At 36.0% G+C, this 19,114-nt stretch overlaps 1 pseudogene; it reads left to right on the forward strand.

Annotated features, from left to right (window-relative positions):
• The first annotated feature begins 16,877 nt into the window (after positions 1–16,877).
• LOC110305971 (small ribosomal subunit protein uS4 pseudogene) overlaps positions 16,878–19,114 on the forward strand; it is a 32,897-nt pseudogene continuing 30,660 nt past the window's right edge.

A 19,114-nucleotide genomic window follows, 5' to 3' on the forward strand; every position in this document is an offset into this window, starting at 1 on the left:
GAGATGGTCTAGTCCACAGAACATGTAATACTTACAAATTATGACAAAAGAGAAGATAACCAACCTCTATTATAGGAAAAAAAAAAAAAAAAAACAGGTCTTCAAACTACACCACAATGACCCTTCATTATAGGTCTAAATACTTTTACTTAACTTAATTCATGCTGAAAGTGGTTGAAGTGAAGAATTACATTTCAGTAGCATTAGAAAGTGTTTATTCACACAAAATTCTGGAAGTAAGTTATCAAATAGCCATTTCTTAACCACACCCTCCAACTTTTATTATGCTAATTATTCTTCCCAGACTCTCATTTCAGTCAAACTGAAGAGCATTAATTGCAGCATACCTGAGTCTCTGAAAACCTTAAATCTATAATCACTCCATTTAGTATTCATTTGTTTGGATCCTGACACAACTGACCTATCGAGATTTTTCACACACCAAACTAAAATTCTTTTATGTCTTCATGGATTATAACACTAATAACATTTGTACACTTGATCTTAGCCAAAAGGCCAAGAAGCAATCATCAATAACACTTGTAATTATCTGAGGAGAATGGTTCTCCAAAGCAATCACCAGTTCTAATAACATTTTGATTGTCTCTGTCTTTCCCTTTTTCACTAAACCATTCCTCTTTCTTTCTTTCTTTCTTTCTTTCTTTCTTTCTTTCTTTCTTTCTTTCTTTCTTTCCTGGGGTGGAGTGAGGACTTTTTTTTTTCTTTTCTTTTTTTTAATTGGATATTTTCTTTATTTACATTTCAAATGTTTCACCTTTCCAGGTCTTCCCTTCAGAAACTAACAATCCCATGCCCCCTCCCACTACCTCTATGAGGGAGCTCTCTTACTCACCCAACCCTCCCATTTTCCTGCCCTGGCATTCTACTACACTGGGTCATTGAACATCTTCAGGACCAAGGGCCTCTCCTCCCACTGATGTCCAACAAGGCCATCCTCTGCCACATATGTTGCCAGAGCCATGGGTTCCTCCATGTGTAGTCTTTGGTTAGTGGTCTAGTCCAAGGAGCTCCAGGGGTTTCTGGCCTGTTGACACTGTTTCTACTTCCATGGGGATACAAACACCCTTAGCTCCTTCAATTCCTTCTCCAACTCCTCCATCCAAGACCCCATGCTCAGTCCAATGGATGGTTGCAAGCATCCATCTCTGTATTTGTCAGGCTCTGGAAGAGCCTCTCGGGAGACAGCCCTATCAGGCTTCCAACAGCAAGCACTTCCTAGAATCCATGATATCATCCTGGTTTGGTGACTATATATGGGATGGAGCCCCAGGTAGGGCAGTCTCTGTATGGCCTTTCCTTCTGTCTTTGTTCCACACTTTGTCTCCATATTTCCTCCTGTATTTTGTTCCACCTTCTAAGAAGTAATGAAACATACACACAGTATGCTTCTTCTTGGGCTTCATATGGTCTGTGAATTGAATCTTGGGTATTCCACACTTTTGTGCTAATATCCACTTATAAGTGAGTGCATACTGTGAGGGTTCTTATGTAACTGAATTATTGTTTCTATTTCAGTTTTTAGATCCTGGATGGTTTTGTTCAATTCCTTAACCTGTTTGGTTGTGTTTTCCTGTAGTTCTTTAAGGGATTTTTGTGTTTCCTCTTTAAGGGCTTCTACCTATTTATCTGTGTTCTCCTGTATTACTTTAAGGGAGTTATTTATGTCTTTCTTAAAGTCCTCAATCATCATCATGAGATGTGATTTTAAATCAGACTTTTGCTTTTCTGGTGTGTTTGGGTATCCAACAATGGAGAAATAACAAAGAAAGACAAACCTGGAGATAGAAAACCTAGGAAAGAAATCAGGAGTCATAGACGCAAAGCATTACCAACAGAATACAAGAAAGAAGAGAGAATCTTAGGTACAGATGATACCATAGAAAACATAGACACAACAGTCAAAGAAAATGCAAAATGCACAAAGCTCCTAACCCCAAAACATCCATGAAATCCAGGACACAATGAGAAGGAAAAAAAAATCTAATGATAATAGGTATAGAAGAGAGTGAAGATTCCCAACTTAAAGGGCCAGTAAATATCTTCAACAAAATTATAGAAGAAAACTTCGCTAAAGAAAGAGATTCCCATAAACATACAAGAAGCCTTCAGAACTCCAAATAGATTGGGAAAGAAAAGAAATATCTCCTGTCACATAATAATCAAAACACCAAATGCACAAAACAATGGTAGAATATTAAAAGCAGTATGGGAAAATGGTCAAGTAACATAAATGCGGACCTATCAGAAGTACACCAGACTTCTCACCAGTGACTATGAAAGCCAGAAGATCTGGGGCAGATGTCATACAGACTCTAAGAGAATGTAAATGCCAGCCAAGGCTACTATACCCAAGAAAACCCTCGATTTCAGTAGATGGAGAAACCAAGATATTCCATTGCAAAAGGAAATTTACACAATATCTTTCCAGAAATCCAGCCCTACAAAGGAAAATAGATAGAAAATGCCAACACAAGGAAGGAAACTATACTCTAGAAAAAGCAAGAAAGAAATCTTTCAAGAAACCCAAAAGAAGATAGCCACAGAAACATAAAAATAACATAAAAAATAATGGAAGCAACAATCATTATTCCTTAATATCTCTTAATGTCAATGGACTCAATTACCCAATAAAAAGATACAGGATACTTAAACAGGATCCAGCATTTTACTGCATACCTGAAACGCACCTCAGTGTGGAAGACAAATACTACCTCAGAGTAAAAGGCTGCAAAACAATTTTCCAAGCAAATGGTCCCAAGAAACAAACTGGAGTACCCATTCTAATATCTAATAAACTCAGATTTCAATCAAAAGTTATCAAAAAGGATAAGGAAGCACACTTCATACTCATCAAAGGAAAAATCTACCAAGAAGAAATCTCAATTCTGAACATCTGTGCTCCAGTTTCTTTTCAATGAATGTAAATTGTGACACAGGCCTCCAACTAGGTAAACAAAAGCTTACACATTAATGGAACAGGTAGGTTCAATTTCTGATGATGTTACAGGATTTAATGTATTCTTTGTTAGAATCATCTGCAATGTTGTTCTTCAAAATATATAGCTCTTCCTAACTTCAGAAAAGGATAATTGCTTGAATTTAGAGTGAAAAATGCAAGTTTTCCTTATTTCAAGCAATAACCAGCTAGGAAGGATATTGGAAAATGACCTTCAAGTGTACAAACAACAGCATATGAAGTTCTTTATAAGGAACAACAAAATGTCGTTAAAGGCTTAAAAAGAGGAAATAAGTAAGAAAATTTTGTCGTGATGATCAGAGTCCAGTAAGGATAGCAAAGACACTAATTCATAGGACAGAGCTATGACCTGGATAACAAAACATCAAACCCACAATACTGACATAATTTCAGAAAGCAGTAACCTGGGATCAGAATGGGAACAAAGGAAGGGATGCAGGGCTTGTTAATACTTGAATTCGGAGCAGGAGACTTGCTATGGTTTAGAGATTACTTCTTAGAAACAGACTCGTTGCCTATATGGCCTATTAAGATGTTGGCCTGTTAGATGTAGTGAGGACTGAGTACCATCATGGAAAGGTCTGATGGGAGACTTTTCTTCCTTACTGTCATTTCTGGACCTCACTCCATGTAAGAATCTGGCATTTCTCCCTTTTGGAGCACATCATGCAGGTTTCACCTTGAAAGCCTTCAACAAACAGCCAGTACCTTGACCTTAGCCTCCCCAGTCTCCAGAAACATGTGAGGCAAATTTCTGTTTTGTTTTGTTTTCTGTAAGTCATTCATTCTTAGCTATTTTGTTAGAGCAGTACAAGCAAACCCAAAATATACAGAGCTATAATTGAGAAAGGACACGTGGCCCTTGGTGCTTGGTCTCTGAAGAAGCATTGAAGTTGATTCTGTATTGGAAAAAAAAAAAAAGATGCAAAATGGATACTATTGCTCCCACAGGAAGAAATTGTTGTTACTGAAGTAGAGATGTGTTGCTAGGGAGACACTGAAAGCACAGAAAAGATACAGACCACAAAGGGAGATAAGAAGGCAATCCCACATCCCTGTCCTTGCCTTGTTTTCTCCCACTAGTGTTTGGTAACCACAGTGCTGGGAACAGCAGCTAACAGGAAACACGGTTGGCAAAGTCCTGCAGACCTGTGCTTCATTGGCAGATAGCAGCAGAGTAGAGTGCACATGGCAGCAGACCTCACAGTTAAAACAGTTTAAAGATCAATTATTAAAAATAAAATAAAATAAAAAATTCAAGTTAATTGCCAAGCATATTGAAATTGGTTAAGCATCATAAGCATGAAAATAAAAGAGAAGCAATATTCTACTCCATAGGTTAAATATACAATAAATCAATTAAACAGAGTAAGTAAATTAATGAGATATAATTTATATCTTTTTTTACATTTTCAACTTTTGTGTAGCAATTTAAAACTGCTAGAATGAATTTTAGATCTCTTAACCTGATATACTTAAAAACCAAAATTACTTTTTAACTAAATCAAAGAACTGAATATATAAAATGAAGACACAGACAAAGGAAAAGAAGGAAGAAAGGTGAGAAAATGGAGGGGGAAGGGAAAAATCTTGGTGTACTTCAAAAGATTCAGCTTTGGGAAAACAAAGATGGTTTAGACTTCAGATAATGAATAACTGTAAGCAAAGTCACCCAAACCAGAAAAGGGTAGTAATTCCAAACAGTGCTGCAAATATGTACAGAAAAGGTGACAAGATTCTTGTCAGCCAAAATGCCTCACTAATGAGTAGTAAATGCTAGTTCCTCCTTAGACAAGCAAGGGATGTCTGTGAGATCAAGGCTAACCTGATCTCTAAAAAACTTCCAGGACAGCCAAGACTACACAGAAAGACTATGTCTCAAAAAACAAAACAAAACAAAAAAAAAACAGAAAACCAAAACAGAGCCTGACAGTGGTGGCACACACCTTGAATCCCAGCACTTGGGAGGCAGAGGCAGGGGCAGGTGGATTTCTAAGCTCAAGGCCAGCCTGGTCTACAGAGTGAGTTCCAGGACAGCCCAGGCTATACAGAGAAACCCTGTCTAGAACTGCCCACCACTCACCAAAAAAAAAAAGAAAGAAAGAAAGAAAGAAAGAAAGAAAGAAAGAAAGAAAGAAAGAAAGAAAGAAAGAAAGGAAGGAAGGAAGGAAGGAAGGAAGGAAGGAAGGAAGGAAGGAAGGAAGGAAGGAAAGAAGGAAGGAAGAAAGGAAGAAAAGAAAAAAGAAAAGAAAAGAAAAGAAAAGAAAAGAAAAGAAAAGAAAAGAAAAGAAAAGAAAAGAAAAAAGAGAAAACCAAAAACAACAGTAGCAGCAGCAACAACAACAAAGGAGAGAGGAGGTATAAGCAATGATTTGAATATAAAAGATGGCAGAAAAATTTGAAAATGGGGCCTCTTTGAACTTAGCAAAATGTAGGTAACATGAACACTTTATACTTTTTGTTTTGAACTTCACAAAGGCAATTTAACCTAAGAAACCAGGTTTAAAGTATTGATTTATTTGTTTTTCTTTATTTTTGACACATATCATTTGTAATAATAATTCTATTGTAAATTTACCAAGTCTAATTATAAATAAGTGATGATGAAGTCATGTGATGAAATATGAGGTACGGTTTGAAAACTACATGATAAATATGTGTAATGAACTCAAATTTTTCAAAGTATGAAAAATTGAAAGATGTAAAGATTTACAATGCATTTTATAGTATAATCCTATTAGTATTAATTATTAATTAATGATTAGCTTATGAAAAAATGTTCCCAAATCCAAAAATTTTTAAAATTTGAAATGTTTCTGGCTCTAAGTATTTCCAAAAACCAAATTTACATTTTCAACAATAGAAAATAGTCTCAGAAGTGATTCTCTAGATGATAATTTGATTTTTAAAATATGTTTTAAATTGGCAAGCCTAAAGATCCTAAACCTAAAACCGAAAACATACATATTTATGCAAATTTATTTAAAGGTATCATAAATAGAATAAAAATCCACATTTTCACCAGTTTTCACTAAATATTAGCTATTGGGTTTTTAAGATTAAATTATAAATGTCCTTAAAAGTCAGTCAGATTTTCCCAAATATTCCCAACTTCTTTTTTAATTTAAGGAGCAGATTAAATCTCATTTACATGTATTTTACTTCCAACTTTACCTTTGGATTTCATCCCTGAGCTCCAATACATATATTTAACTGTCAACTCAGTATCTCCGTGGAGCATTCTAATGAAGCTCACAGATGAACATATCAAGAAATAGACATTTGTATCACTCCTATGATAGCCTATCTCACCAGCATCTCTAATAACAGAATTTCCCTCCTCATCTTCTCTATAATACATGTGATTACTTGGTCCAAAATGGCAGGGGGTTTTTTTGTTTTTTGTTTTTTGTTTGGTTGGGTTGTTTGTTTGTTTGTTTGTTTGTTTTTTCTATCTCATGTCTATCCTTTGATTGTCCAAATCCAACCCAGGCCAGTGTTACTGGCTCTAATCCATATCTCTCTTGACCTGTTAAAATAGCCTTCTGTATAGTTATTTCTGTGCCATGAATGCCAAAGCATCCTGGGGATGCTCTTTACTCAAGTGGGGTGGCCTCCAGTCTCCATGGAAACACACACACACACACACACACACAAACACACAGACACACAGGATCCCTAGGTAAAGAGCCATAGGCACTGACAACTGGAGCTCAGACCTATATGTCTACAAAAGTTAAGGGGAGAATGTCAAGAATGGGAGAAAAATGCTAACAGATAGTATGACAATATATCTCTGAACCACCCTTTAAAAGCATTTCATAATTTATTTTCTAATCATGTGTGTGTGGCTATACAGTTATGTGCAGAAGGAATCAGTTGCTCGAGGAGACCAGAGTGACTGGATCCTTCGTTACAGTGATGCAGGCTGAGGAATCTAACATGGGTGTTGGGAATCAAACTCTGGTCTTCTGCAGAAACAGTAAGAACTCCTAACCTCTGAGGCACGTTTTCTACCCACAATGTAATTATTTTGAATTATGTGTAAATGTGTGTGTCTCTGGGTGGATTTGTGTGGAGTGTCTGTAGTCCAGATGAAGGAGTTGTTATGCCCAGAGATGAAATTACAAGCAGTTTTGAGCCTCCTAGCATGAGTACTGGGAACTGAACTCTGGTCCTCCACAAGAATATTGTGCACCTTTCACCATTGTGGCATCTCTCCAACCCCATGTTAAGATCATTTAATGCATTCATAAATTACAAAGTTTCAAGTCAGTAGCCTGCCATTGTCTTTACAAACATGAAGTGTAGTAGCCATCTTTGTAATTAATCTCAAGGGTAAAATTTATAATGATCATGTTCTTCCTCTGCCACTGTTTCCCTTTGAACATTATTGGCACATTTGCTAATCTACACCGAGCTATCCTATCTCACTACTCTTGATCTCTCTTTACAGAGGATATTCTGAGTATTGGAGGTCTCAGTCATGGTTATCAGCAGCATACCTCTGACTAAGCTGTGAACACCAAACTTGTTTCCTGATAACCTGGGAAGCAGAGATTGGGATGGTGAGTGGGGAAATTCTCCTTTCCTGGATAAGAGTTGCTGGTCTCACTTGACTATAGAGACTATTCCATCAATCATTATTTTCTGTCCTCTGAAATTTGAGTTTCAGATTATTGTACCATTGTCTTACTGTAGAGGCTGATATCTAAACACAGCTATCAACTGGCATGAAAGAAATTCCAAGGAATACTCCTGAGTTCTGGGCATACTTGTCTCCATTCCCACTATACACAGTAGCTCTATCTCTTCATGAAATCAGTACATTCTTCTCACCTTTAAAGTAATTAAATTGTCTACAGTTCTCCTTGCACAAAACTTCTGTAAATGACTAGACGATGATTTAGTGAAAATTGACCTGTGTTTTCTTCCTTTGTAAAATGCCTCTTCATTTCATTTCTGGAGCTAGGAACATTAGTCCTCAAGAGGCTAATCACATAAAGATAAAAGTATACATTTGTAAGTGGATAGCACTTTGTGAATAACATTACACTTTTGTATTTTGTACTTCTTTAACCTCACACCCATTTTTTTATACTATTTGATTCACAGCATCAAACAATAGCCATAAGTTCATAGTAAATAATATACCTTGACTCCTCTTATGACTGATGTTTAATAGAAACCTTTCATGGCCTGATATTCATGCTTTTTATTTTTCTAGCTAATATAAAATTGCCACAAACCATCATTAACTTCAATGTTTACTAATTAGTACACAATTCTCTTGGTTAAATGGTTAAATGTATAGTCTGGTTGGGTTCAGAATATCCCAGAGCTTAAATAATTGGCGTGGCTGTGTTATAATATGGAGGTCATGGGGAAAGATGACTTCCAAACACATTCATGTTACATTCATTTTATACCTATGTAAATATTTTTTTTCTTCCTCACTGAGGTCCACAATCAACTTGACAAGAGTCACTTCATTCTTTACCAAGAAACCATTTCCAATTTTACACCAACAGTAACATGTCAGTTCATTTCAGTGTCTTGAATCTGTGACTGCCCCTCACGATCCTAGCCAGACAAAATTATCTTCTATTGAGGAATTAAGCCATTAGATCAATTTAGATAATAACTGTGGTAGAAGGCAAACTGATTTGAGGCAACAAACGCATGCAAGAATTCCTTCATAGCAATACAATGAAGGTTTGTTTGAAGGCTCAGATTACAATTCTGATGTCCCTATCAAATTAGTGTCCTCTCAGTCCTTGAATTGTTAAGTTTATGATCATTTATCCATGCCCATACTTCCGTAACAATAATGCAATTCTGAGTGAACTCAACTTGGTTAATCAGGTATCATGTGTATTTTTCAGTGGCATTGAGAGCTGAGGCACTGTTCTGATGAAGGCTAAACTCACACTTACAGTAAATTTCAATCTGAATAACTATCCTCAAATGATGAGAAAGTCTTATGCAACAAACTAGTTTGAAGTTATTCCTGAATTTTTTTTTTTTTTTTTTTTTTTTTTTTTTTTTTTTTTTTTTTTTTTTTTTTTTAGGAGAAGTAGGCCCAGAGTCTTTTTCAGCTGATCAAACTTACAACAGTAAATCTCTAACCTGGATCCAACAGTTCCTCTCAACCACCCTCTATTTTGGTTCTCATTATTAAAAGAGCAGAGTGGTTTCCATTGAAGCTGCCTCTGTGGTACAATCAGCCTATCTATTTGTTTATTCAGTGTAGTTAATGTTTCCAAGAGCCATCAATGAGAGCTTAAAGGAGGTACATATTTGGTGTTTATTTCTATACATCCATCTGATTGCCTCTTTCTTAGACATTATTGTTCCCATCATGACCCTTACTACTTGTCTAAATATTTGCACTAATTAGGAATCTGTGAGTGTTTTTAACATGGACTGTTCGTTCTCCCTTTCTTAATGAAATAATCTGATGTTGTATCCAAAGTTCTGGCTATTGGGAACCTTTATCATCTGTTGTTTTTTAGGGACAACACTGCTTCAGCTTCGATTCTGATGCATATACTTGAAGAATATCCATGTTGAAATTCCAGTCTTAGAAAAACCCAACATATCTTCTTGGAGAAATAAAATCAGGGTTTTTTTTTTGAAATATAATGTAGCCATTTAAAGTTTGTAAAACAATAGCATCTTTTCTTTTCTTTTAATCAGAACTGTGTATTGGACCAAAAGACTCACGAATAATTTGCAAAGGCACTAACACGGAGTGGTAACCATGGTCAGTGACTTCAAATACTTATACATTTGTGACTCCATTCTCACAATCAATTTTACCTTACTTTAAAAATAAATCTCCAACTCTCTATGTATCTATATACTGAAATATATTTGTGTGTATGTGTGCATACGTATATATGCATACGTATATGTGTGCATATGTATACAAACTGACCTTGTTTTCTTTATGTATTTATGAATACAAATACACATACTCACATGTACACACACTACTATCACCAGCAAAAGGAGGACATGAATTTGAAAGAAAACAAGTTGGGTATATGGGAGAGTTTGAAAGAAGGAAAAGGAAAGAGAAATATAATTATGCTATAATCTCAAAAATGATGAAAATAAACTAAAAGCTGAACATATCATGATGCGTATGTCACTGCATAGACTATTCTCCATTTATTCATCTTATTTCAAGAGCACTTCCTGGTGCTCCCCTGACTTTCTTCATACTCCTACTATGCAGCTGTGATGAACTTATGGGCTGTGCCATATTCCATACTCTATCCATGTGCTCTATCTACTCAGCTCTTCAGATGGATTCTTATTGCTGAGTGACAGTTTGTCTAAACACTAGCATTCTGATTCAGAGAGCAATCCTTAGTGCCTTTAAAGTATGCACACGCATGCACACACACACTCACAGAGTCACTCATGTTTCTTTCATTTGTGTTATCACCCTAATTCTCTGTTTAATTGCCCTGAAAACTTCTGTCTATGAAAATAACACAAATGTATTTATTTTAATCCATGAGGATAATTACCAACTTTCTGGGAACATGATGTTGCTCCCTGGTTCCATCAAGAAAACATGCTGAGTAAATCTACTTAGAAAACAAAGGGATAATCATGAGTAGGGATTCTGTAGACAAAATAATCTGACATATTAATTCAATAAATAAACATGAATAGGGAATCATAGAGCAAAGACCTTGCATAATAGACCAAGCCAGTACATTTGATAGAAGCACAAAACTAAAAAGGTAGACAGATAATGAAGTCTTGCATCAGAATTTCATAATTAGATCCTTAAGGATATTGTTCTGAATGTTGCAATATGTTCCAAAAAACAAACCAAAACAGAAATTCTGAATATACCTCTCTTACGAGAAACATGTATTGATGATTTAGTCTGCTCACTCTCCTTCCAATAGTCATGAAGTATCTTATCAACTTCATCTAATACTATTTTAAAATTTCACACTAAAAGGATAAGAAATTTGTGGGAGTAAACCATAGAGCCATTAAATTTTGAAATATTCATTTAATAGATTATATTTAAAATTTGTCAATCTCATGATTTGATTTTTACACTCTACCCATATTACAGTAAAGTGAATTTCTATTCTGAATGGCTGTCAAAGTGTTCATCCAAGTCCATACACACCATTGCTCTGCAACAATGTGGTTGTACTAATTATAGAACAATGAAAAGATGATTGCAAAGATGGTATGAACCTAGCATAAAGGTATTGTGTGGTCACAAACTCAGTACAAAATAAAGTGTCAAAGATCTTTATTCCCTAGAGCCAGGATGTAGATGACATCATGTACTTTGTACTTTCCTGTTTTTTTTAAATAAAGTGCATTTTTAGTATAAAATATGTAAGCCAAAGGAAGCATGTCTATAAGAGAATGGTAAGACTAGTGAACAGTTTAGACAAAACAGCAAAAGAGGTGCCTATTAAAGAGTGAATAAAGTCTTGAGTGGGAACACTCATATACTGTTATTACTATTTAAATATCTTCTGCAGATCGAGCCAGAAAATTTTAACATTTTCAGCTAGTGGAATCGTGGGACTCAAGACATTCTTTTGAGTTCTTTGGTAAAGGTTCCCCAACATGAAGGGGAATGCACTATTCAACTTCTGCTTTTTTTTCTAGGATGTGAAACTTTCTATCTCAGGCATCATATTTCAGGAGACAAGTAGTCTAGGATTAGAGGCAGGATTGGAGATTTTAAAGCTCAGAGTTAGAAGGTCTTGAACATGGATAAAGGCAACATTAAGCAGAAACCAGGTAAGTAGGTCGGCAGAGGGTAAAGTAAGAAAGGTAGTCCAGGCTAACATTCAATTCTGAATGAGACACCATGCTCCCAGCAATACCTTCTATGATATCTGTCTTAGTCAGGGTTTCTACTCCTGGACAAAACATCATGACCAAAAAGCAATTGGGAGGGAAAGGATTTATTCAGCTTACACTTTCCACATTGCTGTTGATCACCAAAGGATGTCAGTTCTGAGAAGTCAGAGGCCATGGAGGGATGTTACTTACTGGCTTGCTTCTCCTGGCTTGCTCAGTCTGCTCTCTTATAGAACCAAGACTACCAGCCCAGAGATGGTCCCACCCACAAGGGGCCCTTCCCCCTTGATCACTAATTGAGAAAATGCCCCACAGCTGGATCTCATGAAGGCATTTCCTCAACTGAAGCTCCTTTCTCTGTGATAACTCCAGCTGTGTCAAGTTGACACAAAACTAGCCAGTACAATATTGCAGCTTCACCTTTGGAGGCTGTGAATTTTGAAGTTTGTTTCTATTTCTCTACCCCTTGAATATAGGTTGTCTATGATTTGTTTGAATGAATAAAATGTGAAAAAATTAATGTGAGTGTCCTAACCCTTACACATGAAGAAGTTTGTTGGCCTTGTACAGTACAGGCAGATAGAGAAAGCTGTGGAGAGTCTGAGTGATTTAACAAAGGGAAAAGAGGGAATATTGTAGAAGCACTTATGTTAGGTATAAAACCTTCTTGCTTGTAGGACCCTGTAGTGAATGGTGATCAGAGAACAGGCAAAATTGGAATATATGAATTCTGTAGTCCTTTCTAACAAACGAAATAATACAAAGACATCTTCCTAAACTCTCTGTTTACACAAAAATATGATGGGGCATTGACCCAAGTGATTTAATGTTTTCATTCCAGAAGCTACCTGGAGTAGCATGAATACAAGTCGTAGACAAATAGAAGATACTTGTCCATCTGTAGTCTTTTTATGTTATGTTATTTTCTGTTGCTGTGAAGACACAACATGACCAAGACAACTTAGAAAAGGGACCATTTAATGGGGGGGAGGGGTCCTTATACTTTCAGAGTGAGTGCAGGACCACTAAGGCAGTAAACAGGGCAGGAGGCAGGCAAGCATGACACCAGATAAGTATCTAAGAACTCACACTTTATCTATAATAATAAGGCAAAGAAACGTACACACACACACACACACACACTGAGAGGAAGGGGAGGTGGGAGGGAGAGAGAGAGAGAGAGAGAGAGAGAGAGAGAGAGAGAGAGAGAGAGAGAGAGAGCATGTGCCTCAGGTGGGCCTTTTGAATCTCAAAATCTACCCTGCAGTGACACACCTCTTCCACCAAGGCTAAATACCTCTTAATCCTTTCCCAACTAGAAACTAAGCATGCAAATCCATGAACCTAGGGGCCATTCTCATTCAAACCTCCAAGGACCATAAATATTTAAAGTAGTTTTAAAATGGACCAAAATTGACATGATAAGAACTCAGTTTTCCTGATATCAAGTTATTGCTGTCTCAAAGAATTCTGAAAGCCTGGCTTGCTCTTGCCTATCTGTCCCCATACCTTTGCCTCCACATTGGTAGTGTCACTTCATTCATTTGTAGTACAAATGTGTATACCTAGATTTTGAATAACAGAAAGGGAATAGATAAGAATTCAGAACTCGTACCCCGACTCATTGTAAGGGAAGAATGGTAATGAAATGTTGAACCCAATAAGGAGTTACCTGTCTGTAAAAAGTTGATAAGGAAATGAAGCATATAAAGTAGAAGATAAGATGAAAAGGGAGACGACTCTGAACTTTTTTTTCACATTAAAATCTATCAACAATATCAGAGAACATGATAACACAAAACCTGACCATAGAAAGATTCAGATAATTCTGAAGGGAAGAAAGAATGAAGGATCTTTTAAAGTCAACATTCCTGTGAGATATTGTTATTTACATAGGATATGAAACAACCTGCTCTGTGTTGTACAGGGGAAAAGAATATGTGTGTTGAACGAAAATGTCACTGAAGCTCCAAATAAGATTAATTGACAGCCCTTGGTTGTGCTTGCTTCTCTCTCAGATAAAGAAAGAGACAAAAGGTCAATATAATGGTTAATTACGACTGGATCAAGGGATCATCGAGCAGTTTGTGGGAGGAGCTACATCTAAATATCAAGCTCTTTGTTACAGATACAGAGTGTTTGAGGGAGAGACAGAACATTGAGCAATCTCTCACTGTTGTGACTGTGAAAGAAAGTTTAAGTACTTTTTAAAGTAAATGAAGTTCTTCTATTCTATTCTAACACAGTCATCCTAGGCATTGAAGTTTTCTTTTTCCTCAATTACCCTCATCATTTTTTCCATATCAGATTGAGAAAATTAACAAAAGAAACCCAGGAATGAAACTGAAATAAATGGTTTCTATTATTTTTCCTCTTCTTGGATTTATTCCCAACAGTGAGTGTTTAAAAAGATTTCCTCACAAAAATCCCAAACTGGATACAGTTCAAATTCATCAAAAGAATAATGGATGCATACATGGTTGTTTATGCATATAATGAGACATAACATGAAGATAAATAATATAATCTATTTTCAAGGAATACAGTAGCTTTCAGGTACAGCAGAATATACAAATGAAAAACAGATGTATCTCATATTTGTGTTGACACACATAAAATGCTCATACTGTATCTCTAGATTCATGACAGAAGATTCAAAAACGCATTGAACTAATTACATGGTGTTAGAAGGCACAATGTTAGCTTTTCCGTGGGAGAAATAGTATGATTGGGTAGGCACAATGGATGGTGGGTGGGAAGATACAAAAATATTCAAATAATCATTAAATAGCTTAATTAGGAATGGAGTGTTTTACATACTTTGATAATGTACACACATATAAACATAGAAAGCTTAGAATACACTGGAGATTGAAAACAATATACGGGCTCTGTTGCAAAAGAAAAAAATGTTAATTTTGGGGGAAAAAAAAACCCTTGGTTTGAGCACTTCAAAAGAAAGACTGTTGTCCCCCCCCCCGAGCAGCTGGACCTTAAAAATAAAAGAGGCTCGTGTAGTCGACAATTGGAAGAGCCATTCTGCATATATTAAGACATCACAGAGAGAGAAAACAAATAGTAGCTTCAATTATGAGCCCTAAATAAAGGGCCACAGGGGTGGACACTCCAAAGGCGGCTTTCTTGAAATCTATCTGCTATTCACATGGACGACTCTATTTTGCAAGTAGCAGAGATTTATTTGTTCAACAATTGAGAGTAATTCCTTTAAGAAATTCAGGACAGCTAATAGGAAAATGTATGTAAAAAGTAATTACCAGGGCAAAGCAGAATACAAATAAGACATAGATAAAGGCAGTGAAGATAAAAGCAATGAAGACAGATAATTGCTATGATTGCACTTTAAATTTGATGCGGTGTCTCAGCAGCCAGTGAAGAGAGGAAAAACTAATCAGATTTTTAATTCTCATTGTCAGGAAAGAATACAAATATCAGTCTTCAAAGGAAAGTTAGTTGATCTGAAACTGAAAGTGGGTTAAAACCCATGCTAAGAGATACCCACTTTGCTCAACAAAATGGTAAATTAGAGACCATTGGATTAAAATGAAAAAGCAAATAAACATAGGTTCTGACTATAAATCCATCAATTTGCAACAAAGAAACTCTAAACTTTCCTAAACTTCAACTTTCCAGCCTTTAACAGAACAAAGACAACAGTAAAAGCTACACAGCAGAAATTTCCCCTTGCTGTGTGTAGAGTTGATTGAACCCTCAGAATAACCTCGTTAATGAGACCTAATCCTCATTTTATGAATGATGAAATTAGAGATCAGAAAAGGCTAACTGTCTGGCCTACCCTATGTACTAAAATAATTATATTAATTATTTCCCACTTTTGTTATCAATTGAAGGGATAGATTTTTAAAATAAGAAAAATAAGAGTGAGAAAACAAAAGATTCTAATAACCAGGGAAATATATTTAGATAACTTTTGATAAGAATAAACAACAATAATTATAGGATATGAGATTTTTTTAACCTCAAAAATCAGCCGTAAGGTAATCTTGCTGGATATATAAAATGGAGACAATATTGGTCAGAGACCTTGGGAAAAATCTCTGATGTAAATGAATGTTATCTTCAAGTCAAAAGTAAGAATTTGTGATCTAAATATCTTTCATCTTTATATGGTGATGACAGTTGTTGTTTACAAATGGAGAATTTTTTTTTTATATAAAAAGGGAAATTAGCTCATTCAAAGTCTAATTTTTTAAGCAACCAAGGGGGGATGTGGTCCAGTGCATAGGTGAGGTTGATCTTCAGCAAGAACAGACCTCACTTATTGATGGGAATGGCCACAATAACAAAGTGAGAAGGAGTAGTTGTGCAGTATTAGTTGTTCTGCTATTTCTTTCCCCATCCTTTCATGTGCTTGCATAATCTTTCTAAAATATCGCTGGATCTGCTTTAATGGACTAGGTCTGACCTACTGTGTGATATCCTTTTTGAGAATGATATGTTTAGGAGTGGACAAGTAACAACAGTGGTTAGAGAGATAAGGGGAGAAAAGTCTGAGTTTGAAGAGGTTTGAGGTTTTTTTTTTCTTCCTTAATTAAAAGAAACAATGAAAAACTGCTACTACATATGTTTTGAAACACTGGTACATGTTTAAAATGTGGCAAAAATCTTAAGGCTAAGAGGATTGCAGAGCAGACACCCATAGCCCCATATCAAACTGATACCGAAAACACATATATCTTATTTTCTTTGATATAATATTTAAAAACCTTGTTTCTTCCCAATCTTCATGCTATACTCAGTCCTTGGTGTCAAAATTGACCTCACCTGTTCAAAAATTGTGTACATACAAATGGAAGTGAAAGATATAATAATAATAATATTAACAGTAACAACAATAATAATAAAAATGAAAAAAGACAAGAACATTCTTCTTGATGGCGTTCCAGAAAGCAGGAAGGCAGGAATAGATTTTACTGTTAGGGCAGTGTAATGACAGAGTTGAAGTGGTTTGAAAGAGAAAGGCCTTGAAAGAGCCATCTTGATGAGTGGGCATGTAAGTTCAGTAGATGCTTACAATGGGAGAGCTGAGTGTGGGAAAGCTTTGGAGCATGCACGGAAGATTGGTGACTATAAATTCAGAGTGAAGCACTGTCAGCAGGAGGATGCTTTTCTCCAGGTATGCTCAGGCATGTAAGTGCTTTCAGTAAGCAGAATGAGGTGCTTCCACAGGGTTGGCATTTTGCCCGCCAAGGTTTTAAACACTAGAGCAAGGTAAAGGAGTTGAGGGGCTTCTCCATGGGAGTTGTTAAAGTGGTCAATCAGAGAGGCAAGCTAGCATGGGTAAAGAGAAAACTGAGATAAAGATCAGGCAGATGGCAGTGAAGAATAGAGTGGGTCAAACAATTGGATGTTTTTAGAAGACATAAAAGAATTGTTGTCCAAGAGAAACTGAGCAGAACTTGAAAGAGAGCATGTTGTGGTCAGAGTAGCATGTTTAAGTATGAGATGTGGGGGAGGCTGAGTGTTGGACACATCAATAAAACAGTCATTAAAGTCATATAGAAAACTCAAAGAATAAAGTCAGTAATAAACTGAGATTAGAAGCATACTGAAGATTATACATGGCATAGTGACTATTATACAATCATGTAGCCAGTGAGCTGATGTGCAAGCAGGCCTTCCGTTAGGCTCAGTGTTTCAGGGTAGAAAGGAAAAGTGGGTTACAAATAGTAATGAGAAATTAAGAAGACAGTGATATCACCTCCAAATCTAATGGTGTAGGTGATTGGGGGGGGGGCTGAGTTTTTTTTTTTTTAAATTTCAGAAAAAAAAAACAGATACCTCATTCATAACAGTGGATATTGCCTATGTGTATCTGCCTATACTATCTGTATTTTTATACTTTCTATTTAGTAATTCTATAAAAGATTATAAAATACCTGTGATTGTATATACTCACATAATCACTTATTAGGAGACTGTTAAAAACAGAAAATAAATGTATTTCATGACATTATCATCCATGTTAACCATTTAATAAATAATAGCAAAAGTTTCTGAAGCCTCCAGACTCAATAAGAACATTGCCAAGCCAATATAGTTCCAATCTACATCACTAGGATCTCTTCAAAAAAAAAATGCTTTTAACTTTTATGGTAATCTTTTCCATGAATTCTTCACAGTTAACTCTATCACCAAATTGTTTCTCTCCAGTCTCTGTACACTGTGGCTTTGCAGAACTGATCATTGCTTAAGTATTTCTGTTATTGTTGTTGTTTTAAAGTTCATTTTGATATACAGGCTTTCTCTATGCTTTTGCCTGTAAATTTTATAAAGACAACCAAATCATTTGACCTGCGATATTTCTCAGAGACTGGATTTTTCCGAATTCCCATCTGTGACGAACACCTTTACATTCTCCTAGTGAATGTCTGCAAATGGACAGGCAAATACAGAGGCTTAAACAGATCTGTGTTGAGTTCCATTGAAAAGACTATAAAGGTATTGATTTCTTTTCCATAGAGGCACATAATATGTGGTTGCTTCTGTTTCAGTGAAGTTGACAGCTGGTGTTATTCAATATTAAAATTTATAAACATATTGGGGACAGCAATGTAGTGATATTTTATTCCTTCAATTTATATTAAATATTACTTTAAGGAGGAATTATTTTGCCTATTCCTTAGTTGTACGGTGGTACAAAATTAAAAATCTATTTAAGTACCCTTCTTTATCTGTATGAAATATAGTATATGTAGTGTTTAAGCTAACTTTATGCAGTATTCAAATTAAAATGCAAATTATCTTCTCTTTAGCCAAAGGGGTCTTCATTGAATAGTTTCATTTAGGCTAAACACTCATGTATGTGTGCTTTTTGAGCATGTGGTCTGTCTGTCTGTCTGTCTGTCTGTCTGTCTGTCTCCATCTCTGTGTGTGTGTGTGTGTGTGTGTGTGTGTGTGTGTGCGTGTGTGTTTTAGGGAGCGAAGCCAGAGGTCAAAGTCAGCTACTAGCCACCTTATTTTGTGAGACATGGTTTCTCACAAAAGTAGGCACATTAATTCTGATAGGCTGTCTGGCCAGCAATGCCCAGGGTTCTACCTGTTTCTGGCTTTCTAGTTTTGGATTACATGTGCTCATCAGCACGCCTAGTAGTTTTACATGGCTTCTGTGGAACAAACTCAGGTCCTAATGCTTGCACACCACTTACCGACTGGCTTATCTATGCCCCTGCCCAGCCCAGACTAACTTAATTTAAGCAATAACTCTAATAATGTTTG

The sequence above is a fragment of the Mus caroli genome, unplaced genomic scaffold (genome assembly GCF_978045245.1).
Source record: "Mus caroli unplaced genomic scaffold, Mus_caroli_1 scaffold_2, whole genome shotgun sequence".
Taxonomy (NCBI): Eukaryota; Metazoa; Chordata; class Mammalia; order Rodentia; family Muridae; genus Mus; species Mus caroli.